The sequence below is a fragment of the Sminthopsis crassicaudata genome, chromosome 3, assembly GCF_048593235.1.
Source record: "Sminthopsis crassicaudata isolate SCR6 chromosome 3, ASM4859323v1, whole genome shotgun sequence".
Lineage (NCBI taxonomy): Eukaryota > Metazoa > Chordata > Mammalia > Dasyuromorphia > Dasyuridae > Sminthopsis > Sminthopsis crassicaudata.
The window spans coordinates 599,050,148-599,074,301 of record NC_133619.1 but is presented as its reverse complement, the minus strand read 5'-3'; the positions used below and the strand labels follow the sequence as shown (position 1 = coordinate 599,074,301).

At 42.5% G+C, this 24,154-nt stretch overlaps 1 long non-coding RNA gene across 1 annotated transcript; it reads right to left on the bottom strand.

Annotated features, from left to right (window-relative positions):
* Positions 1–15,985: 15,985 nt before the first annotated feature.
* On the bottom strand, positions 15,986–21,633 carry LOC141563851 (uncharacterized). The gene is made up of 3 exons (XR_012488526.1): positions 21,408–21,633; positions 17,840–17,960; positions 15,986–16,124 (listed from the first exon to the last, which is right to left on the bottom strand). It is a non-coding gene; the product is annotated as an uncharacterized LOC141563851 (long non-coding RNA).
* Between the last annotated feature and the right edge of the window lie 2,521 nt (positions 21,634–24,154).

The window sequence follows — 24,154 nt, the reverse complement described above, 5'->3', positions numbered from 1 at the left end:
GAGCTGTGGGGAAGCTTCCTAACACTTAGAGCTGTGCTAAAGGAAACCCTTATTTCCTTTACATTTTTTTATTATTATTAAAGCTTTTTATTTACAAAACATATACATGGGTAATTTTTCCAACATTAACCCTGGCAAAGCCTTCTGTTCCCCTAGATGGCAAGTAGTCCCATACATGTTAAATATGTTAAAGTATAGGTTAAATCCACTTGAACTTGAACTCAGGTCTACTTGACTCCAGGCCCAGCACTCTATTTGCTATGGCGCCACCTAGCTGCTCTGTGCTGATATTAGGTTGGGGGGGGGGGGGACTCCATCCTAAGATGCTACAAAAATCCTAGAAAGGCATCTCATACAACAAGTAACATTTCAAAGACAAAAAAGAGGAAAAAATTAGCACAACTGATCAATACATTGGGAAAAAATCCGAAAATACATTTATGCACCTGTTTTAACTCTGAGTTGGTTACTGAACTCCTTATGTATGCATTCTTTCTCTTTAGAGGGCCGGCCTTTCCTTACCCTGGGAAATATTTCTCTGCACCTTTGCAGTTTCATTCTTAAATCTTTTCTTTCTCTTTTGATCTAACTTTCCCTAGAAAAATTTAGGCAACATTCTATTATATCCTTTCTTGAAACCCTTGGAAATCCATTCTTTGTAAATCCATGATGTATGGCAGACAGAGGTGCTTTCAGTGATCTTTGAAAAAGTCATAGAGAAGGGGACTGGAGATGGCAAAATGTCCCAATGCTCTCTAAAAGGAGAAAAATAAATCAATTTAGGAGAATCCAGGTTTTTTTCTATTAAATCTGACATTAAAGAAATAGGTAAAAATATTAAAACAAGTCATTTTCACACTAAATTTTTATTTTGGAAAATATAGTTATTTTTCATGAAAAGTTTATGTGAATGTACAATAGGCATGATTTTAAGTGAATTGATATTTTAAAAATTTACCAACTTTAATTTCTGATCAGTATCCATAGATATAATCCATATGACCAAAAGTTCTTTGGGATCCTCGATAATTTTTTTAAGTGTGAAGAGGGGAAACTAAAAAGTTTGAGAAGTACAGTTTTAGAATATACTATAAAAGGGATAGATTATGAGTATTTAGAAAGGGAAGCAGTGATCATGAAGAGCCAGCAAGGCTGGGCTTCATCAACTGCATCAATTAAGGCTGGGGAATGTGTTCATGTGATCATGTGAAAAAGATCTTGGGATTTTAGTTGATCGTAAGTTCTAAATAATATCCATGATTTAGACATAAAGGGTGATACCATAAGCAAATTATGAGAGCAAGGAATATTTTATCTGTCAGGTCTACGAAGAAGGGAAGAAATTACGACCAAATGAGATAGATAACATTACAAAATGCAAAATAGATAATTTTGATTACATTAAATAAAAATATTTTGCACAAAGTCAATGCAATCAAGATTGGAAGAAAAGCAGAAAGTCAGGAAACAATTTTTACAACAGATATTTCTGACAAAGGCCTCATTTTTAAAATATAGAAAAATTGAATCAAATTTATAAGAATACAAGTCATTCCCCAATTGATAAATGGACAAAGGGTATGAGAAGGTCATTTACAGATGGAGAAATTAAATATATTTATAGTCATATTAAAAAATGCTCTAAATCACTATTCATCAGAGAAACTATTGTTCTGTAAGAAATATCCCTATTAATTAGAGAAATGCAAAAAGTCCCACTTCATATCTATCAGATTGGCTAAGATGATAGGAAAAGATAATAATAAATGTTGTAAGGAAGGTATGTGGGAAAACTGGGACATAATGCACTGTAGGTGGAATTGTTGGGAAGTGATCCAGCCATTCTGGAGAACAATTTGGAACTATGCCCAAAGGGCTATCAAACTATGCATCCCTTTAATCTCTACTGGGTTGGTATTCCAGGGAAATCATAAAAAGAGGGAAAAGGACCCACATGTGCAAAAATGCTTGTAGGAGTCTTTTTGTGATGTCAAAGAATTGGAAAATGAGGGGCTGCCATCAGTTGGGTAATGGCTGAATAAGTTGTGGTATAGGAATATAATGGAATATTATTGTTCTTTTTAAAATGATGAACAGGCTGATTTGAGAAAGCCTGGAAAGACCAGTATGTTCACACGCCCAAAAAACTATTACAGTCTCTAGGCTGTATTGAGAGACATAGTAATTACATCGAGGGACATACGTGATCATTGCACTGTATTCTATTTCAGTAGAGAATTGTATTCAATGTCTAGAAGCCACTTTTTAGGAAGAATATTGAAAATCTGGAACTTATCCAGATGAGGATGACTGTATTATATATTGAGGAGCCTTCATTTATTTCAAAGGACCCAGGGAAGAGAAGATGGGAAAGTTGACTTTTTTAAAAAAATTAATATAAATACAGCAAAAATTCTAATAGTGAACAATGGGCTTTCAATGACCAATATCTCCCTTCATACTTTCAATTAACCTGCCCTGGCAAAACAAATATTTACATTTAATTTTGTAACATAATTTTTTCCCCCCAAATTAAAGTTCTTTTTGGAAAGTTAATTCCAATCTGAGAATCCATGATAATAGACCATTTTAGGATCATAAGTTTAAAGTGAGAATAGAAGTCGTTTCTTCTTCACAAGGCTCAAATGAAATATAAAGTTTAGCTGTGGTTGCATTTCTAAATTAGAAAACTTTAACGTATGAGAAACATCCTAAAACAAATTCTAATTTAGCTACTACTTTTCTATATTTTTCAGGACACTATTCTATCCTGGATCTCCTTTTATCTAGTTGACTCCTCTTCTATCATCTCCCTCACCTGGTTCATCATCTATGTCACAGTATCTCAGTGTGAGTCCTTTGCATCCCCCCACTCTCCAAGGCTTTGTCCTGGGCCCCCTTCTCTCTATAGACTCATATAATATCCTCACACTCTTCCTAAGGGCTTATCATCACCAGGCCGATGACTTCCAGCTAGGGCCTGCACCAATCAGCTTGCCTAGAGATAGTTAAATGAACTTGTGAATGGAGCTCCAGGCCTGGTGTCTAAAGATCAGGGTTCAAATTTGCCTCAGACACTCACTAGCTGTGTGACCCTGGACAAGTCTATTTGCTTCAGTTCCTCATCTTTAAAATGAGGTCAAGAATAGCTTAATACATACCCAGCATACAATAGCTGCTAAATAATGTTTATTCTCTCCCTTCTAGTCTCTCCTGAGCTCTAGTCCTGTATCATAATTGATTCTTGGACATTTTGAACTGGATCTTCTGTAGGCATCTCAGACTCATTCTTTTTACACCCAAGTCTCTTCCTTCTTCTGAATTTCCCTATTCGAGAACATCATCATCTTTCCAGTTACCAGTCATCTTCAAACTAGACTCATCATATTTCCCACCAAATATCCAGTACTACTACTACCACCACTTCTTTCTCCTCCTCCTCCTCCTTCTTCTCCTCCCCCTCTTTTTTCTTTCTCCTCCTTTCTTCATTTTTCTCCTCCTCCTTTTCCTCTTTCACTTCTTTCTTCTCCTCCTCCCCCTCTTTTTTCTCTTTCTCCTCTTTCTCCTCCTCCTTTTCTTCATTCTCCTCCTCCTCCTTTTCCTCTTCCACTTCTTTCTCCTCCTCCCCCTCTTTTTTCTCTTTCTCCTCTTTCTCCTCCTCCTTTTCTTCATTCTCCTCCTCCTCCTTTTCCTCTTCCACTTCTTCCTCCTCCTCCTCCTCCTCCCCCTCTTTTTTCTCTTTCTCCTCCTCCTTTTCTTCATTCTCCTCCTCCTCCTTTTCCTCTTCCACTTCTTCCTCCTCCTCCTCCTCCTCCCCCTCTTTTTTCTCTTTCTCCTCCTCCTTTTCTTCATTCTCCTCCTCCTCCTTTTCCTCTTCCACTTCTTCCTCCTCCTCCTCCCCCTCTTTTTTCTCTTTCTCCTCCTCCTTTTCTTCATTCTCCTCCTCCTCCTTTTCCTCTTCCACTTCTTCCTCCTCCTCCTCCCCCTCCCCCTCTTTTTTCTCTTTCTCCTCCTCCTTTTCTTCATTCTCCTCCTCCTCCTTTTCCTCTTCCACTTCTTCCTCCTCCTCCTCCCCCTCTTTTTTCTCTTTCTCCTCCTCCTTTTCTTCATTCTCCTCCTCCTCCTTTTCCTCTTCCACTTCTTCCTCCTCCTCCTCCTCCCCCTCTTTTTTCTCTTTCTCCTCCTCCTTTTCTTCATTCTCCTCCTCCTCCTTTTCCTCTTTCATTTCTTTCTTCTCCTCCTCCCCTTCTTTTTTCTCTTTCTCCTCTTTCTCCTCCTCCTTTTCTTCATTCTCTTCCTCCTCCTTTTCCTCTTCCACTTCTTCCTCCTCCTCCTCCTCTCCCTCTTTTTTCTCTTTCTCCTCCTCCTTTTCTTCATTCTCCTCCTCCTCCTTTTCCTCTTTCACTTCTTTCTTCTCCTCCTCCCCCTCTTTTTTCTCTTTCTCCTCCTCCTTTTCTTCATTCTCCTCCTCCTCCTTTTCCTCTTTCATTTCTTTCTTCTCCTCCTCCCCCTCTTTTTTCTCTTTCTCCTCTTTCTCCTCCTCCTTTTCTTCATTCTCTTCCTCCTCCTTTTCCTCTTCCACTTCTTCCTCCTCCTCCTCCTCTCCCTCTTTTTTCTCTTTCTCCTCCTCCTTTTCTTCATTCTCCTCTTCCTCCTTTTCCTCTTTCACTTCTTTCTTCTCCTCCTCCCCCTCTTTCTCCTCTTTCTCCTCCTCCTTTTCTTCATTCTCCTCCTCCTCCTTTTCCTCTTTCATTTCTTTCTTCTCCTCCTCCTCCTCTTTTTTCTCTTTCTCCTCTTTCTCCTCCTCCTTTTCTTCATTCTCTTCCTCCTCCTTTTCCTCTTCCACTTCTTCCTCCTCCTCCTCTCCCTCTTTTTTCTCTTTCTCCTCCTCCTTTTCTTCATTCTCTTCCTCCTCCTTTTCCTCTTCCACTTCTTCCTCCTCCTCCTCTCCCTCTTTTTTCTCTTTCTCCTCCTCCTTTTCTTCATTCTCCTCTTCCTCCTTTTCCTCTTTCACTTCTTTCTTCTCCTCCTCCCCCTCTTTTTTCTCTTTCTCCTCCTCCTTTTCTTCATTCTCCTCCTCCTCCTTTTCCTCTTCCACTTCTTTCTTCTCCTCCTCTCCCTCTTTTTTCTCTTTCTCCTCCTCCTTTTCTTCATTCTCCTCTTCCTCCTTTTCCTCTTTCACTTCTTTCTTCTCCTCCTCCCCCTCTTTCTCCTCTTTCTCCTCCTCCTTTTCTTCATTCTCCTCCTCCTCCTTTTCCTCTTTCATTTCTTTCTTCTCCTCCTCCTCCTCTTTTTTCTCTTTCTCCTCTTTCTCCTCCTCCTTTTCTTCATTCTCTTCCTCCTCCTTTTCCTCTTCCACTTCTTCCTCCTCCTCCTCTCCCTCTTTTTTCTCTTTCTCCTCCTCCTTTTCTTCATTCTCTTCCTCCTCCTTTTCCTCTTCCACTTCTTCCTCCTCCTCCTCTCCCTCTTTTTCTCTTTCTCCTCCTCCTTTTCTTCATTCTCCTCTTCCTCCTTTTCCTCTTTCACTTCTTTCTTCTCCTCCTCCCCCTCTTTTTTCTCTTTCTCCTCCTCCTTTTCTTCATTCTCCTCCTCCTCCTTTTCCTCTTCCACTTCTTTCTTCTCCTCCTCTCCCTCTTTTTTCTCTTTCTCCTCCTCCTTTTCTTCATTCTCTTCCTCCTCCTTTTCCTCTTCCACTTCTTCCTCCTCCTCCTCTCCCTCTTTTTTCTCTTTCTCCTCCTCCTTTTCTTCATTCTCCTCCTCCTCCTTTTCCTCTTCCACTTCTTCCTCCTCCTCCTCTCCCTCTTTTTTCTCTTTCTCCTCCTCCTTTTCTTCATTCTCCTCCTCCTCCTTTTCCTCTTCCACTTCTTTCTCCTCCTCCCCCTCTTTTTTCTCTTTCTCCTCCTCCTTTTCTTCATTCTCCTCCTCCTCCTTTTCCTCTTTCACTTCTTTCTTCTCCTCCTCCCCCTCTTTTTTCTCTTTCTCCTCCTCCTTTTCTTCATTCTCCTCCTCCTCCTTTTCCTCTTTCATTTCTTTCTTCTCCTCCTCCCCCTCTTTTTTCTCTTTCTCCTCTTTCTCCTCCTCCTTTTCTTCATTCTCTTCCTCCTCCTTTTCCTCTTCCACTTCTTCCTCCTCCTCCTCCTCTCCCTCTTTTTTCTCTTTCTCCTCCTCCTTTTCTTCATTCTCCTCTTCCTCCTTTTCCTCTTTCACTTCTTTCTTCTCCTCCTCCCCCTCTTTCTCCTCTTTCTCCTCCTCCTTTTCTTCATTCTCCTCCTCCTCCTTTTCCTCTTTCATTTCTTTCTTCTCCTCCTCCTCCTCTTTTTTCTCTTTCTCCTCTTTCTCCTCCTCCTTTTCTTCATTCTCTTCCTCCTCCTTTTCCTCTTCCACTTCTTCCTCCTCCTCCTCTCCCTCTTTTTTCTCTTTCTCCTCCTCCTTTTCTTCATTCTCTTCCTCCTCCTTTTCCTCTTCCACTTCTTCCTCCTCCTCCTCTCCCTCTTTTTTCTCTTTCTCCTCCTCCTTTTCTTCATTCTCCTCTTCCTCCTTTTCCTCTTTCACTTCTTTCTTCTCCTCCTCCCCCTCTTTTTTCTCTTTCTCCTCCTCCTTTTCTTCATTCTCCTCCTCCTCCTTTTCCTCTTCCACTTCTTTCTTCTCCTCCTCTCCCTCTTTTTTCTCTTTCTCCTCCTCCTTTTCTTCATTCTCCTCTTCCTCCTTTTCCTCTTTCACTTCTTTCTTCTCCTCCTCCCCCTCTTTCTCCTCTTTCTCCTCCTCCTTTTCTTCATTCTCCTCCTCCTCCTTTTCCTCTTTCATTTCTTTCTTCTCCTCCTCCTCCTCTTTTTTCTCTTTCTCCTCTTTCTCCTCCTCCTTTTCTTCATTCTCTTCCTCCTCCTTTTCCTCTTCCACTTCTTCCTCCTCCTCCTCTCCCTCTTTTTTCTCTTTCTCCTCCTCCTTTTCTTCATTCTCTTCCTCCTCCTTTTCCTCTTCCACTTCTTCCTCCTCCTCCTCTCCCTCTTTTTTCTCTTTCTCCTCCTCCTTTTCTTCATTCTCCTCTTCCTCCTTTTCCTCTTTCACTTCTTTCTTCTCCTCCTCCCCCTCTTTTTTCTCTTTCTCCTCCTCCTTTTCTTCATTCTCCTCCTCCTCCTTTTCCTCTTCCACTTCTTTCTTCTCCTCCTCTCCCTCTTTTTTCTCTTTCTCCTCCTCCTTTTCTTCATTCTCCTCTTCCTCCTTTTCCTCTTTCACTTCTTTCTTCTCCTCCTCCCCCTCTTTCTCCTCTTTCTCCTCCTCCTTTTCTTCATTCTCCTCCTCCTCCTTTTCCTCTTTCATTTCTTTCTTCTCCTCCTCCTCCTCTTTTTTCTCTTTCTCCTCTTTCTCCTCCTCCTTTTCTTCATTCTCTTCCTCCTCCTTTTCCTCTTCCACTTCTTCCTCCTCCTCCTCTCCCTCTTTTTTCTCTTTCTCCTCCTCCTTTTCTTCATTCTCTTCCTCCTCCTTTTCCTCTTCCACTTCTTCCTCCTCCTCCTCTCCCTCTTTTTTCTCTTTCTCCTCCTCCTTTTCTTCATTCTCCTCTTCCTCCTTTTCCTCTTTCACTTCTTTCTTCTCCTCCTCCCCCTCTTTTTTCTCTTTCTCCTCCTCCTTTTCTTCATTCTCCTCCTCCTCCTTTTCCTCTTCCACTTCTTTCTTCTCCTCCTCTCCCTCTTTTTTCTCTTTCTCCTCCTCCTTTTCTTCATTCTCTTCCTCCTCCTTTTCCTCTTCCACTTCTTCCTCCTCCTCCTCTCCCTCTTTTTTCTCTTTCTCCTCCTCCTTTTCTTCATTCTCCTCCTCCTCCTTTTCCTCTTCCACTTCTTCCTCCTCCTCCTCCTCTCCCTCTTTTTTCTCTTTCTCCTCCTCCTTTTCTTCATTCTCCTCCTCCTCCTTTTCCTCTTCCACTTCTTTCTCCTCCTCCCCCTCTTTTTTCTCTTTCTCCTCCTCCTTTTCTTCATTCTCCTCCTCCTCCTTTTCCTCTTCCACTTCTTCCTCCTCCTCCTCTCCCTCTTTTTTCTCTTTCTCCTCCTCCTTTTCTTCATTCTCCTCCTCCTCCTTTTCCTCTTCCACTTCTTCCTCCTCCTCCTCTCCCTCTTTTTTCTCTTTCTCCTCCTCCTTTTCTTCATTCTCCTCCTCCTCCTTTTCCTCTTCCACTTCTTTCTCCTCCTCCCCCTCTTTTTTCTCTTTCTCCTCTTTCTCCTCCTCCTTTTCTTCATTCTCCTCCTCCTCCTTTTCCTCTTCCACTTCTTTCTCCTCCTCCTCCTCTGCAATCAGTATTAAGTAACCTGCCCAGAGTCTCACAACTAAGTGAGGGTCAAGTGTCTGAGGTCAAATTCGAGCTCCTGACCCCAGGTCTCTGTCCATTGGCCACGTTGCTGGTCCCAAAAGGGCCAGAGTCTCTCTATCCAGGACAATTTCCAGTCGTCCTGATCTATACCCTGCCATTGGACGTAGATTTTTACAACGGACAAAATGCAGCTGGTGACTTTGCGTGCCCTCCTTCAGTGAAATTGAATTTGCTTGCATGTCATGGCAGCACTTGCCCAATGTCATGGTCCTCTTCAAGGAGGGAGAACAACAGAACAAAACAGAGCAGATTAGTCAGTTACCAAATCTTGTTTCTATCTCACAGAATCTCTCAGACCCGTTCCCTTCCCTCCATTCACATGGTCCCAACCCTAGTTTAGACTCTTCTCACCTCTCAGGACTATCGCAATAGTCTTCGGATCGGTCTCCTCATCCCACCTCAAACTCTCCCCTTCCAATATTCCCAAATGTTTTCCCTAAAGCACAGTCCTGCTCATGTCACCCCCTTACTCCATTAACTGCAATGGCTCCCTATTACTTCTTGGATAGAATATAAACATCCGTTTGCCCCTAAGGCATTTTTGCTATATTTCATATTCTCCCTCCACAGAGCACGTGGTCCAGCCAGACCTCTCTCTCCTCCCTTCTCTCTGTGTTTCTATTTGCCATTTCCCATCTCTGAGCCTTTGCACAAGCAGTCCCCCATGCCTGCATGCACTCCCTTCTCATCTTTTCCTCTTGGGTTGCCTGATTTCCTTCAGGATTCAATTTAAGTGCCGTCTTCTGTCCAAGATCATTCCGGATTCCTCCAGCTGTTGGTACCTCTAGGCCCCTCCCTCCTGCAATGCCTTAGTGCCTCTTTAGCTGTCTCTGTTGGAATGTAAGTTCCTGTTCTAGTCTGGCTTCAAGCTCCAGCTAAATCCCAGACTCTGTAGAAAACCTTTCCAATCTCCTTTAATTTCCCTATATTGGTTCTTTCCATTTCACCCTGTACATAACTAGTCTGTACATAATGTTAGGTATTGTTTCCTTGAAAGCAGAAAATATCTCGCACCTTTCTCTGCGCCCCCAGACTTAGGCCTGGCACACAGTAGGAGCTTAATAAATGTTTATCGACTGACTAATTGAATAGTGCTCCACCCAGGATGTAGGCTGTATTCAGACTCCTAGCTCCAACCCCTCCTGGCTCTGCAGATGTGGAGGGAGGCCCTGTTAGGGTGAAGTGCCAGAATGAAACTGGATGAGTGGAGATCTTCTATTGGGGAATGATTAAAGAAATTGTGGAACACAAAGGAATATAACTTGTGCTGAGAAATGATAAATACATAAAAGAATAAAGAGGATAGGAGGAAAAATAATGGTACTGATTAATGCAAAGTGAAATTAGTAAAATCAGAAAAATGGTGTACATGATGGGGACCATGTAAATGGAGGGGGGGAGGGGAAGGGAAATTGAATGCCCCCAAAAGCAAAAGGGAAAATTCAATATTAATCTGCTGAATTGGGAAACTATTATGGAATTTTGCAGATACTTCAAGTTCTGGTAGAAAGATTGGTTAGTTTTACCAATTGCTTTTTTTCTTTCATTTGTGTTATTGCCTCTTTCACGAAATTGAATTGGTATTAGGATCTATAACTTACATGAGCAAACTGGGGTTCAGAGATATGACCTTGCTTGTATTTAATAAAATACCGGAGGAGAGATTCGAACTCGTATCTTTTCTACTTCAGAGACTCCCTCCATTGTCCTCTGATTGAAAGGCAAAGGGGCGGGGTTCTTTGTGATCTCTGTTCCCGCCACACCCAGTCTGGAAGCTGAGCACGCGAGACTGGAGTATGGGCGGGGGATCAAGGCAAACGGCTCTTTGTGACGTACGAAGAAAAACAGTAACGCTAAGCCAATAAGCATTGAAGTTTTGAAGGAGGCGCGGCTTTTTGTGGAATCAAAGCTCGACCATCGTGATGGCCGCTGTACTGTGAGCCAATTAGCTCCCAGAATATTACGAGTTGTCCCACCCCGCTGCTACTCCAAGCCAATGAGCATGCCTATAGTCAGAATGGGGCGGGTCCTTCCAGATAAAGGCTGGAGGAGGGGCCGGCTTTGGAATTGAGGAATGCGAGTGTAGGGGGAGTGTTGTGGTACGTGCATTGGCTCGGAGTTAAAGAAAGAAAGAAAGAAAGAAAAAGGGATAGGGTGGAAGATAGTAAATGGGAAGTAGGACAACGGGGGCAACAAAGTCCTCCATCCGAACAAAGTTCCATCTGAAGAAACAGGAAGAACGTCAGCGGAAATAGAGTGCGTATTCCGCACGCCACTTCCGGTCCTCCCAAAGATGGAGACCGAGACACCGGACGTGAGGTGACGTTCGCAGTTTTAGGGAGGTTGGGCCATGGCCCCCCGCTTGTGGCGCTTTAGCTCGTTCTCAGCCTAAGACGCGTCCTTGGGAGAGCCTCAGACTCGTCTTAGGGCACTCCCCCGAGAGAGGGAGAGGAGGAGGTTGGTCGCCTCAGCTCTTCCTCCGCTCCAGACCTGCGCAGTCTCGTTTCTTCTCGCGGCCTTATCAGTTTTTTCATCTGGCGAATGGGGCCGTCTCTGCTCAGCTTTTCAAAAACCCACAAGCATTTATTAAGCTCCCCCTTTTTAAAATTATAGTTTTTATTTTCAAAATATATACATGGATAGTTTTAGACGTTCACTCCTACAAAACTCTTTGTTCTATTTTTTCCCTCCTTTTCCGCCACCCCTCCCCCGATCGGCGAGTGATCCAATATACGTTAAACACATCTATGTGTATTTCCACAAATATGCTGCGCACGCGCACACACAATCAAATCAAAAAGAATTAAAAAATGAGAAAAATGCAAACAACAACAACAAAAAAAAAGTGAAAATACTGTGTCGTGCTCCACAGTCGGTTCCCACAGACCTCTCTCTGGCTCTCTTTAAGAGACTAACGGAACTGGTCTAAATCATCTAGAGACTCGTGAGCAAGAGAACTTTAGAACAAACGTGCTTTACGCGGGAGGCTGGGAAACGAAAATGAAAAACTGCCACTTTTCCAGAAAGGAGAATCAGCCTGGTGCAGGTCCGCCACAAATGCATGTAAAAGCTGCCGCTAGATGGTGAATTGTAATCAAAGATTCCGGCTTCCGATGAAGGAAGGAGGGGATTTGTTTGGCTGGACTACATAGTCATTAAAAGGGTTTTGTTTGTCCAGTGGGGCGGGGGAAGAGTGAGAGGAAAAGAAAATAAACCGAAAAACTGAAAGCACGAAAGCTCTAACTCGCTGCCGAGTCCCCCAACCATCCTTGAACGTTCCACCCGCGTCTGCCTTTCCAAGGGACCAAGAAGGAACGTCTCTCTCTAGATGAGTCCTCAGGGACAAGGCTAACCCTTTATTAAGGGCCTGTTATGTACAAGACACGGGGAGCCAACAAAAACATGCGTCCTGTTCCACGGAAGAAGGGGGAGTTTTGGGGAAAAGCTGAATTCTGACTTTTAGGCCTTGGGGAGTCTGCAGAGATGGGAGAAAGCAAGGGGAGGTTGGGAACAGCTGACTTGACTGGGACTTGGAGGTTTACACAGGACACAGTCCCGAGCAATAATTCTGGAAAAAGTAAGGGCCACAGCTGCAAGTCCTTAAATGCAAAGCCCGGGATAACCTCTCTGAGTAAGGCAGTACTACAGTCACACTTGTGTATTGGGAAGAAGAAAAAAATTTTGATAGCTTTGTGAAAAGTAAAGTGAAAAGGAAAAAATCGGGAGTAAATACCGCTAACAGCATTCACAGAGTGCTTTAAGATTTTAACTTATTTGGTCTTCATAGAACTCTGGGAGAGAAGTGCTCATTTTTACAGATAAGGAAACAGGCTAATAGGTTAAATGAATTAAGCATCTAAAGCATGTTTTGAACACGTCTTCTTGGCTTCTGTTACATTATGACAGGGTTCCAGAAGAAGTTATGAGAACTAGAAATGGGGTGATCTAAATGGAAAGGGAGGAGGGAGGAGATGATGTGTCAGTGTATGGATAAGGCAACTGATGAGATGACGTGGGGGAGGTCCCAGGAGACGAGTTTAGAAGAGAGAATAAATGTTCAGGTTTGCACATGTCCGGTCTGAGGTGCCAGTGAGAAAGACACCCCAGTGGAGACGCTATGGATTTGGATTTCGAGAGAGAAAATAAGGGTTTAGGCATTAGAAGCTTAAAGAGCGCAGCTGAACCTCTGGTTATAATGAAGGCAAAGTCACCAGATTTAGTGGAATGGGGCAGAAGAAGAGATGGAAATTCTGATCAGCTAGGCAAGGGACTGGATGTTTTGTTTATATGCCCATAAAGTATAGGAGAATCTTTTATGAATGTAAAGATTAGAAACGATGTGTTTATCTGGATTTTATTGTTAATCCCCGGTGGGTTAGGTTCCAATAGATCCCTAGCTAAGGTTTACGAGCTCAGTCCAGAGAACCCAAATTGTCCAAACCCAGAGCCACTTTAGTGTAACACTGGGGAGATTTCTTGTATACTTACTGGTAGTTCTCTCCAGGTGTAGCATTTCTGGATTCGTATATATATTTTTAGTTAATAAACTTTATAAAATGTACTCATGCTTTGGAATGTTCAGGTATGGGTTGAAGGGAAGACCCTTAAGAATAACATTGTAATGAAACACATGGTTCTGATAAAGAAGAAAAGGGAGAGGAGTTTAAAGAGACTGAGGAAGTTGCACTAGAAATTTATCAATTTAGATTTACAAATAAGATCTAGAAAATGAAAGGGAAGGACAATAACAGGGTGAAAACACAAGAGTGACACCTTCTTGTCTAAGTATCTGGGTGTGCAATTAGCTGAAGATGGTACAGGAAGTACAGAATAAAAATGAGCAAAACATTAAGATTTCAAGACCAGGGTACACCTTATGCTAAATCACATTGTCTCTCCTATATGGGTGGCACTAAATTAATTTTTTGCTGAGAAAATTAATGCACACATGTAGCATCTTTTGGCGGTAAAGCAAGACCCTCATCAGACTAGGAGAAAAATGCAGAGAGGATAGAGAAGTATGTGAGTGTTGGATAGTAATAGAAAGGACTGGTTTAGCATCCTTTATCAACTCAACAAATGTTTGTTGAAAGCCTAATATATACACACACACATATGGATGTGTGTCTATGTTCTATCTTGCTCAATAAATATTTGTTGCGGTTTACAACTTTTTGCCTTGCCTGCCCCAGGCAGAAAATGAGGGTGGCAGATGCTGATTCTTCAGGATTGTCTCTGTACTTGCTGGTTCACATTTGGGCTGTTAGTCCCGGTGGAAGGAGGTGTTGCTGCTAGGGTCCCATGCTGCTGCCATGATGTAGTAATAGGCCCAAGCTGGGCAAGAAGCAGGCAGGCGGTTCCAAGGAAGCACCAAGCTGTCATCTCAGGCACCTACAGCAAAGGGCAGGCAGGTAAAATTGTAAAACGTTCAGTTCTATACAGGACTCCTGCAGCCATACTCCCTCCTTCCTTTCCTAGCAGCCTTAAGACTTGCTCACTTAGGTTCCTTGTTTAAATGGAGATCAAAGCATATATCCCCTAAAGCTAGAACCATTTTTTTTTAACCTTGTGGGCTATTGGATTTCTGGCTCAGCCAAATGCAGAGAAAAAAGGAAAGTGAGAGGGAGGAAGGCAGCCAGAGAGAATTCAAGGATACTGCTATTTTCTATTTCCTAACCAGGTTTTCCCCCAGTTTCTCTGCTATTAACGGATAATTTGGAAAATGTTTTTTCCAAGATCTTTTTTTCCTTAAGCAAAAGCTTCTTTTATTTTCTCTTCCACCCAAGGGGACCATATTACAGATAGCCTGTCATAATAGGGCACACATGAAAGGCTGAAAGTGGAAGAGGTGGGGCTGAGTGTGGAGGAGTGTTCTCAGCGGATAAACTGACCAGGGTTTTCCCAGTCAAAACTGTAGTGGAAAGAGCCAGAGTTTATGAGCCTGCAGATTTTGTTTCTACTTCCAGGTCTGTGTCTAAATGGGTCTTTGACCTTAGTTAAGTCTCTTCTCCTCATGAGTCTAAATTTCCTTTTTTATAAAAACAAAGGGTTGCATTGGATGGTATTTTAGGTCTTTTGAAATCCTAAATGCTATAATGATTATGATTTGAATACTCAGAAAAAATTTAAACTATAAAAATAGTCTTGAAGGAATAAAGATATCTCAAAATACTCTGAAGGGAAAGCCTAAATTAGAAAGCAGAATCCTGGCATTCGTGGGATTATTTGGGCTGATTGTATGCATAGAAACCAAGGCTCATTTATTATTTTTTAATTGTAACCTGAGTCCCAAAGCCCACTGGTGAGAGACTCTTTCCTCATTGATGACCATCAGTGGTTACCCATATGAGGGGCAGGTGGGAGGAAGAGAGGAATGGAGACATTAGCTTTCTTCTAGTTGCAGCGTCTCTTCAGTCTCTCTGGGGTTTGAGAGAAAAGATGGCACACATCATCTCAATCTTTTTCTTCAGCAAAATGAAGTAGGAATGAGATATTTATTGCTATCGATAAAGTCTCATACTGATGAGCTTTAGGACTATATTCCATCATCAACAAAGGAGTTACCTCTTTATCCAGCCAATTGTGGGTGTCTTTCAAGCTTGAAGTGGGGAGGGCCATCATTTCTCTATTTACACTTATGGCTTTGACTGTGGGATAGGATTAGAACAGGAAGATTGAAGTTCAGGTAGAGATGGAAGAGTGGGACACTGGAAGAACTGAGTGTCACTGAATGACTCTAGAAGGGCCGGTGTACCTCAGGAATGGAGGCAAGATGCCATATTAGAGAAAGGTTGAAAAAATATTGAAATCCAGGAGAGAGCTGGAGGACAGTCCTGATTTTGTCATTAAATAGCTGGGATTGGGAGATGATTAAATGACAAAAAATAACAAAAGCAGGTTATATTTCTTGTGTGTTTTACAGCTTGCAAAAGTTTTTTTTTTTTTTTAAGTCAAAACAGTTCAGTGAGGAGAGGCAATGAAGTACAGTATTTCAAAAAGACCCACAGTTTCATCTTCCTCCTTCAGCAAAAATTCAGATGGCATTCACAGTCTCTGGAGACGGCTTCATCATTTACTCTGGACACCTAGATGCCATGCTCCTGGTTAAGAGCATATGGAGACATAGCTCAGTTGAGGCTCAGGTGATAATTCATTTGAGGCTGTCCTTATAGCCTTCGTAACTTCGTGGGAACTTAAGATAAACTGGCAGAGTTTCCCAGAATTCAAGATTAACTCTATGCCAAAATGATATGATACCTCCCCTTTTACAGATGAAAAAACTGAAGTGCCAGTAAAGCCATGTGGTTCAAGTCACATAGCTAATAAGTGGTGGGTCTAGAAATTAGACATACGTCCTTTGATTCAAACTCCAGTAAAAAGTTTTTTTTTTCTTTTATTTTACATCATGCTTCAGGTAAACCTTTCTCAGCCTCAGTTTCCTCATCTACGGAAGTGAGGAATTGGGAATAATTATCTCTGCCCTATTTATCTCAAAGGGTGGTTATATAGATTATATGAGATAAAAGACATAAAACTGCTTTATTGTAAGCTTTATTATACATGTGAGAGACTGGTGTAAGTTACCAATACTATTACTATTACCTCCAGAGCTGGCCTGGGCTTACCTGTCACTGGGAGGGGGGGCACTCCCCAGTAGTCCTCCACCTCCGGCATGTCTTCCATACGATGCAGGCAACCACAAGCAGGGTGGAGGAGGACAGCAGTGCCGGAATGATGATCACTGGGGCCTGCAGACTAACCACATCTGGAGACCATGGGAAGAGGGGAAAAGTCTATCAGAGAAAGGTGGAATGGCCTCTCTAGAGAGGGAGAGAAACCTTTTTCTATCAGTTAGCAAAGCCTTGTTGGTGTCCATTTGCAGGGCATCAGCTCTAAAGAAGGTAATGATGTGCCTGAGAGGTCACCTATGCTCAGGCCCTTTTTCTTTAAATGCAGTATTCCTCCCACTGCAACTTTCTGTTGTGGAGGATTTATGGAAAGACAGATAGGAATTGCCCATAATGATACGTCATTGCATGTATGTGTGACAATGGTTCACACCAATGGAGAAGGGAGCCACATGGATGAAGTCACAGCAGCATCGCAACAGTGTTGATGTTAAGTGCTAAAGGAGGGAGGAAAGGAGGAATTCTGTCCAAACTGGGATTGTCAGGGCAATCTTCCCAGACATGTACCTGATCAGCCTTGACATAGAATTCAGATAAAGAAATAGAAGGAAAATATCACAGGTGAAGGAACTAGGTATGTGGTAGGAGTTTATTAAGCTGAAGAACAGAAAATATCCTTGGAAAGACAAAAACTACAGAGATAGGATTGACTGCTAGCTGGGTTATGGTTTGTATCTATAGCTCAGGGTTAGATCAGTGGATTTTACTGGTGACCAAGGCCAACTGTACCAGGGACTGTCAATACTTCTTACTTGGGTTACTAAGGCTGGTGCCATATAAACAGTAGCTAATGATTATTTACTGAGAATTCCTCCAAAGTCAATATGGGTCTTGGTGCAGGGAAGGGAGGTCATACCTACCTTCTGAGCCCTCAGCTTCCATGGCCTGAGCTTGAATGGAGCAAATAGGAGCTCCCAGGAGCCTCTGTTTTTCTCTTTACCCTGCCCAAGATCTTGGCATCAGTCCAAGAAAAAATAACTATGGCCTGCATGATCCCATGGGGCCTTTCTTGGTTCCCCTGCTCCATGGCTTTCTGGATTCCTTTCCCTTCTGTTCTCTCGAGATGGGGTCTGGTCCAGTAAAAAGAAGCCCAAGTAGGAATCAGGAGACCTGAGTACCTGCTTGGCTATTAACATGTTGTACAAATTAAGTTAAGTCCCTTAATATAGCTCAGTCTCATTATCCTCTTCTATAAAATGCAGATAATACCTATATTTCTTTTTTTGTGGAGATAAATTTAGACAATGTAGGTAAAAGTACCTTGGGGAAAAAATGAACATGAGCTATAATAATTACTTTCTTAGAGAAGAGAATTTTGGAGTCATTGGGATGGGCATTGAGAAGAAAAAGCCCAAAGAGCTTCAGAATCAGAAGCTTCATTCTTTGTGATGTTTAGAACACACCATTGGTGCTTGCTGATTGACTGATAGAGCTGAGACGATGAAGGGAGGGCAAGGAGTACTATGAATGTTTTATAAAACACATTGGTCAGGGTTATTAGACTTTTGCAGCTGCTATATACCATCTCCTGGATGTCTATTTCCACCAGCTGGGATCCTGGCATGAGAGCCCCCAGGATCCAGAGCCCTCACTTAGATTATTGGTGCCCCCATGCCTAGATACAGTGATGACAGAGGAGGGGAGGTCCTAACCTCTTGCCAACTAGAGCTGGTGCTCTAGAACAGCTGGTGATGGGGACAGAAATGGTCACTGACCCTTGGCCTCACAAGCATAGACTGAGGTAGAGTGAAAACCCCTAGGAAACCTAAACAAGGTGGGGATCCCTACTTACTGCATCGATAGTCGACACTGGAAAAGTTGCATGGATGATAGATGCTCATTAGTAGAGGTGCTCTTCAACAGAATTGTCAGGTACAAGGTGGGGATGAAGCCTGATGTTCTCCACTCCAAGCCTGTGAATGATCCATTAGCCAGAGGCAGAAACCCGATGTTAGGATTACAAGGTGCTAACTCAGGTTGTCTAAACAATTCTCTAGCTCAGAATTCACACCTTTAGTTCAAACTTTTAAAAGGAGTTTACACCTTTAGACTTCTGAAAAGGAGTTTACACATTTAAAGGAGTTTACACCTTTAAAAGGAGCAAGTTCATTGGCTGTAGGAGTTCTCACAAGCCCATTCTCTTCGAGGATAAAAGAAGGCAGCATTGAGTCTGAAGAGCAGTCTAGATTGGGACATTGAGTTGGGAAGACAGTCTGGATTGAGTCAAAGAGAAGACGTCCTGTGGATTCGCAAATCCAGCAATCCCACACTTTTGGAGGGGAAGGCTCCAGAAGCCTCCCAAGAAATCTGCTCACAGAGGAAAAGATTCTACAGAAAAGAAACCTCCCAGAGAAGGATTACAATTGAGAGACAACCGGGCATTACAATTTGGTGCCCGACGTGGGGCAAAGACTTTTGCTTATCCTGACAAGGACTTATTCTGAGCCCTTCAGAGGAGCTAGCCCGGATTTTTACACCCAAGACTTTCCCAGCTCTGGCTTACCCTCACCTTTTTCCATAAAAGCCATCCGAAGCTGGCCTTCCTCTCAAGTCTTCCCAGACCCTACTTAGAATCTGGCTTCCAAAGTCTGATCTTCTTCCTACTGGGCCTTATTTCTCCAATCTCAGATTTGAGAGAGACCAGAGGGATTATCTATTTTAATCTTCCATGGCATTCAAGACCTCTTACAGCATCCTGATGGTGGTTATCCAAGCTGTGTTACAACAAACCCAGTGATGGGGAGCTCATTACCTTATATGGCAGCTCATTCCCTTGCGGGACAGCCAGGTGGGAACGTTGATTCTCCAACTAAAGGCTATCAATGGATCTTGATTGGCATTTTTAAGGCAAAACAAAGTACATTTTGTCTTTGTCATTGTATACAGTGGTGTGTTAGGAGAGGGAATTCATGAGTTTCTGGAAACAGAAATAGCTTCAAAAGAAGTTCAGCTAAATCATTTTGTGGTGCAGAATGATCCCTAATAGGAATTACATGATTTCCTGTGTTCTCAAGAGTGACATCAGGGAGTGCAATCCTGGCTCCCCAAAACTTTCTCCTTATGCTTGAATTCTGAGCTGTAGGGATGTTAGGGCTAACTCTAGGACACAGGCGATGTTTTAGGTATTTTCTATGTGATTCCCTTCATCCTTATACCTATGAGGTATAAGATCAATGAAGATTTTCATGTATGCCATCTTCTTTACTAGGTTTTGAATTCCTTAAAAGAAGAGACTGTCTTTGTTCTCTCTTCCCAACCATACCAAGCACAGATTCCTACCCAGAAAGGGACAGTGCTGTATAGTCAAAAGAATGCTATTTTGGAAGTCAGAAAGCTTACAAACTTCCTAATAACTAGAATTATTCAAAAATGGAGTGGGCTACTGTAGTAGGATTCCCTTCATTGGAGATCTTTAGGCAAAGGTTAGGTATGATGTCGAAGGTTTTTTGGGGGGGTTATGGTTTGGACTTCTGAGGTCCTTTCCAATTTTGATATTCTGTGTCTTGGGTTCCAGATTTAGTTTTATTAGTCATTAACCATGTGACTTTGTGCAAACCACCTTTTCTTTCTACAATTCCCTACATTGCTGTCTCTCTAGTCTATTTTCTTATTCTAGCTCTTATATTCTGTAGGTCTATGATTTTATTCTATTCCCTTCTCAGAGAAAGCCTATGAAAGCAGAAGGCCTGTGAGTTTTGCAAAATCAGTTGCATTTTCTCTCTGCTTTATGAGAGGAAGGAATCTATCTTTTTCATTCCCAAGCTTGGTCGCACAGCAACCTGGATTTTTGGTGGTGTGGAAGAGGGATAGAGTAAGGAGGAGATATAGTCGGGTTGGCCTTGAAAGCTTGCTGAGAATTAGAATTTGATAGTCAAAAAGCAAAGGCAGGTTAAGGTCAGACTGAATGGGACAAGAGAATACATTAGGAAAGCCGTCCCCTTTGGTTTCTCCATGTCCAATTTGTGTGAAACCTCTATTCTAACAACATTAACTACTTCTTTGGATTATGGCAAAACAGGTCCACATTACAGTGGCTATAAGGATGGGCTGAACTCTTCAGAGGGCCTGGATTTGGAAGGGACCTTTAAGATGATCTGATCCAATCCCTTCATTCCCAAGGAGGATAGAACTTTTCCAAAGTAGCTGGGACTTGTACCCTGGTCCTCTGACTCCATAGCAGTTTCTTTGAGACCATTATTCTAATAAGGATAAATGTGAAACTCTTATGTTTTAGGTTCAAAAAATCCACCAAACAGGAAGATTGAGGAAATGGGTCTGGGCAATAGTTCACATGAAAAGACCTAGGGCTTTAATGGCCTGCAAGCTTATTGAATAAATAGTGTTAATGTGGCATCCAGAAATGTTCATACCAGCAGACAATGTTACTAGAAACAGTCTCCAGAATAAGAGAGGGGAAAGCCATACTTTCATCTACCTTAGGCAGATCAACTCGAGTATTATGATCAGTTCTGGCTGCCACCTTCTAGGAAGGACATTGACGACTGGAAGGCATCCAGTGGAAGGTGAACAGGATGTTTAGGGACTCACACAATGAAAGGAACTGGGGATGTTTGGCTTGGACTTGGGGGGAACATGTTAGCTGACTTCAAAAATTGAAAGGGCAACCATGTGGAACACGGATTAGGCTTGTTTTGTTTGGCCCTGTATAGCAGAATTAGGAGCAAAGGGACCTAAGTTGCTTGAGAAGCAGATTTGGGCAGGAAAAAAAAAAAAAACCTCGTAACAATTTGAGCTGTCAGAAAGCAAAAGAAAAATAGGAACTTTGGGAGGCAGCAGCATCCCCCCTCACCACTGGACAGGTCACATAGTAGTTAGCTGAACACTTGTCTGCAATTAGGACACTGGATTAGTAAACTGTGACTGGGGACATTGGGATGGGAGAGGATTACAGGCTAGCCAGGGAAGATAGAGCCAGATGGGGCGCTGTACTGGGAGCTATGGGAAAACATTGGGGATCTGAATGGAAAAGGGAGAAGGACATGGAAAAGAAAGTGGCCTTGAAGATTCTGGAGACCCTTAGGGACCAATGTCTAGTGCCTCTTACCATAATCCTTCTGCTTAAAGGGACAGCTGTTCTGCACTCTATACCTAGTTAGAAAAGAGCGCCTTTGATCCCATAAGGGATAAGGTCTTAGGAGTCGCTGAAATTAGAAAAGGGTCTAATTCTGGCTGCTGGCTCCTTTGTTGGGAAAAAAAAATCCCAGGTTCCAAATCAGTCTTGAGATCCCAGGGCTTACCTACTCCAGGACTATGGACACAAAAAGACTCCAGGGTCTAAATCCACCACTTCTCCTCCATCACCCTAGCTGACCTTATCCCCAAGGTTTCCCAACACTCACCTGGGAATCCCTGAAGCTTCAGTGAGAGGGCCACGCTAGGCTAGGGATGAGAGTGTAGTCCCCTTCTGTGGCCACTGCCTCAAGTTTCTGCTTTTGCTCTGGCTCTAGGCTTGGTTACCAGTGTACCAGGTGTGGGCAGGTACTAATGCTGTCCTTGGGAGGAGGGAGGGGAGGAGGGGCCTCGCTAAGAGTCAGGTCTGCCCTCTGGAGGAGAAGGCTTGGAAGGACCTGGTGTAAGGACCAGTCAGCTCTTAAAAAAAAAATGCAGCAGAGAAGGAAGGACTGGCTGGACCTCTGTGGCGGCGTCCCTCTTGGGAGCCTGGACCATGGGCCTCTTACCTCTTTAGAGGTCTCCTATCTCAGCGCTCTTTCAAGATTTCCCTGGGGTGTGAAAAGAGACTCAAGTGCTCCTAGCACTAGCTGTCAAATCACCTAAGGCCTTAGTGTCCTTCCTTCCCATCCCCACACCCACCTTTTGCCTTTTCTCTGAAACATCACTAGGAGAGGAAACATTGACAATTTCTAACTAAGAATTAGGGTAAATGACTTAAATTAATTAGGGAGGACCTTTATATGGCTACAAACAGCTTGGTTATATCTCTTTTGATCCTTTCTCCCAGCAATCTTATAAGGAAGATAAGGATAAAGATTATATCCCCATTTGTAAATGTAACGGAGAGAGTCATCAAGCTAGATGGTCTCTTAACTGGATAGAACAAAAAGCAGTCCTCTATCATAGCTCATACTGGGCAGGAATTTCCTCCATAATATTCAAGACAAGCAGTCATCTCACCTATATTTGGAAACCCCCATTGACAGGAAACCCAGTACTTCTTGTTAGCAATGTTAAGAAGTTTTTTCTTGTATCGATATGAATTACTTCGACATTCTGCCCATGACAGAACAAGCTTAATCTTTCACTCCCAGCATTTATACTTCCCCAAATATCTGCCTTATTCAACATCCCTAGTTCCTTAGGATGATTCTCAGATCACCTGCTTTTGAGTTACCTTGTCTTCTTCACTCTTCTGAAGATGTGTTCTACTTTGCCAATGAATGTCCTTTCTAAAACATGTTGTTAGTCTATATGTATTACTCTAGTTGGAGTCTGATTATGGAAGAATACAATTCTTGATTAGAGTGAGGGTTCACTGGCATTCATGTGATATCAAAGACCTGTAGCCTTGTGGAAAATTTATGTGAGGACACTAACAAGTTCCAAGGTATGAAAAGGCTGCCATCCATACCGATTGGAGAGAGAACTTGCATCAATGAGATCACAAAAATAAAAACCATTGCAGTATGGAAGTATTCCACTACTCATAGAAGCATTATACTGACCTTTTGGGCTATTCATACCCAATAATGAATAAGCAATTTATTACAACCCTTAGGTCTTTTTCTGTCATGAAAAGTTAGCTGTGTGGTTTAGTATTTGTATGTTTATTTACCTAAGTGTAAATTTTACATTTATATGTAAATATATATAAATATATATATGAAAGGTCATCTTATTGAAGGTTGGTACTTTGCATAAAGTCATATTTAGCTGGAATTTAAACCTAGCATTATGGTCTAATATTCTTTCCATATAACACGCCAATTCTTAATCTCATAGCCTGTCCTGAGAGCAGAGGCTCCCAGGCTCCTGAAGGAGATAAGGAAGGGTAAGAATGCACACCAATGATTTATTGTGATGGGAAGATTACTAGGCTAAGAATGGGTAGACCTGGGTCTTTCCCAAGCCTATGATTTCTGTCTAACTGTAAAAAAAGAGGGTTGTGGTAGAGTTCTAAAATCTTTTTCAGTTCTAATATCCTAAGTGCTATTATCCAATGTACCAGTATCTTCTGTCTCTATATTCTAAGGCTTCTTCTAGCTTTGACAATCTATGTTCAAAGTTCCTGTGACTTTTTGATATTCTATATTCTAATACCCCTTCCAGCTCTGACATTATTCTATGATCTGAGAGCCTTCTCAGTCTGATAAGTTCCCAGTTCTGATATCTTATATTCTAAGGGTCCTTCCAGCTCTGACATTCTGTATTCTAAGAGCTCTCCCAGCTCTGGCATATTATATTCTAAGGGTCTGACAGCCTGTGATCTAAGGTCCCTCTTGGCTCTGACATTTTTCATTCTGAGGTCCTTTCTGGCCCTTTGGCTTCATGCTTTTGCCTCTCAGTCTCACCTATGCCTGGAATTGCAATCCCAATCCTCAGAGCAGCCTAGGGCAGGATCAGGAGGCAGAACACTACATTCACCTTTGCCCTGACTTCAGGCTGGCAAAGTTTTAGAAAGCCCTTTTCCTGACCCGATGAACCCCAAAACCGAGCTTCCTGATTCCAGGTTCATAACTCATAGAAGCAAGTGTGGGAAGTGGGGGAGAGGCACAGAGTTAAGATTCTGGGACAGAGATGAGGGAGCAGGGGAAAGGACCTTAGATCATGAGCAGTCAGCTCCAAGAGAATTGAATTCTCCCCAGTGGGAAGCTTCTTAGTTAACAGCAGAGAGTTCTCTCCCTAGAGTCTGTTTTTGTTTTGCTAGGTGGTTAATATAGGTTGTTTTCTGCACTTGCAGAACCTCCAGAGAGAAAGTCCCAAAGTTCTCTGGCCCTGTCCAGCTCTAAATCTGTATGATCCTAGAATCCCAAAACTTTTGGCAAGATGGTAAAATGATCCCAACTGCTTTGGACTCTTGTTATGCAATCTGAGAAATAGAATCAGCAATGAAATAACGAACAAAGCTAGC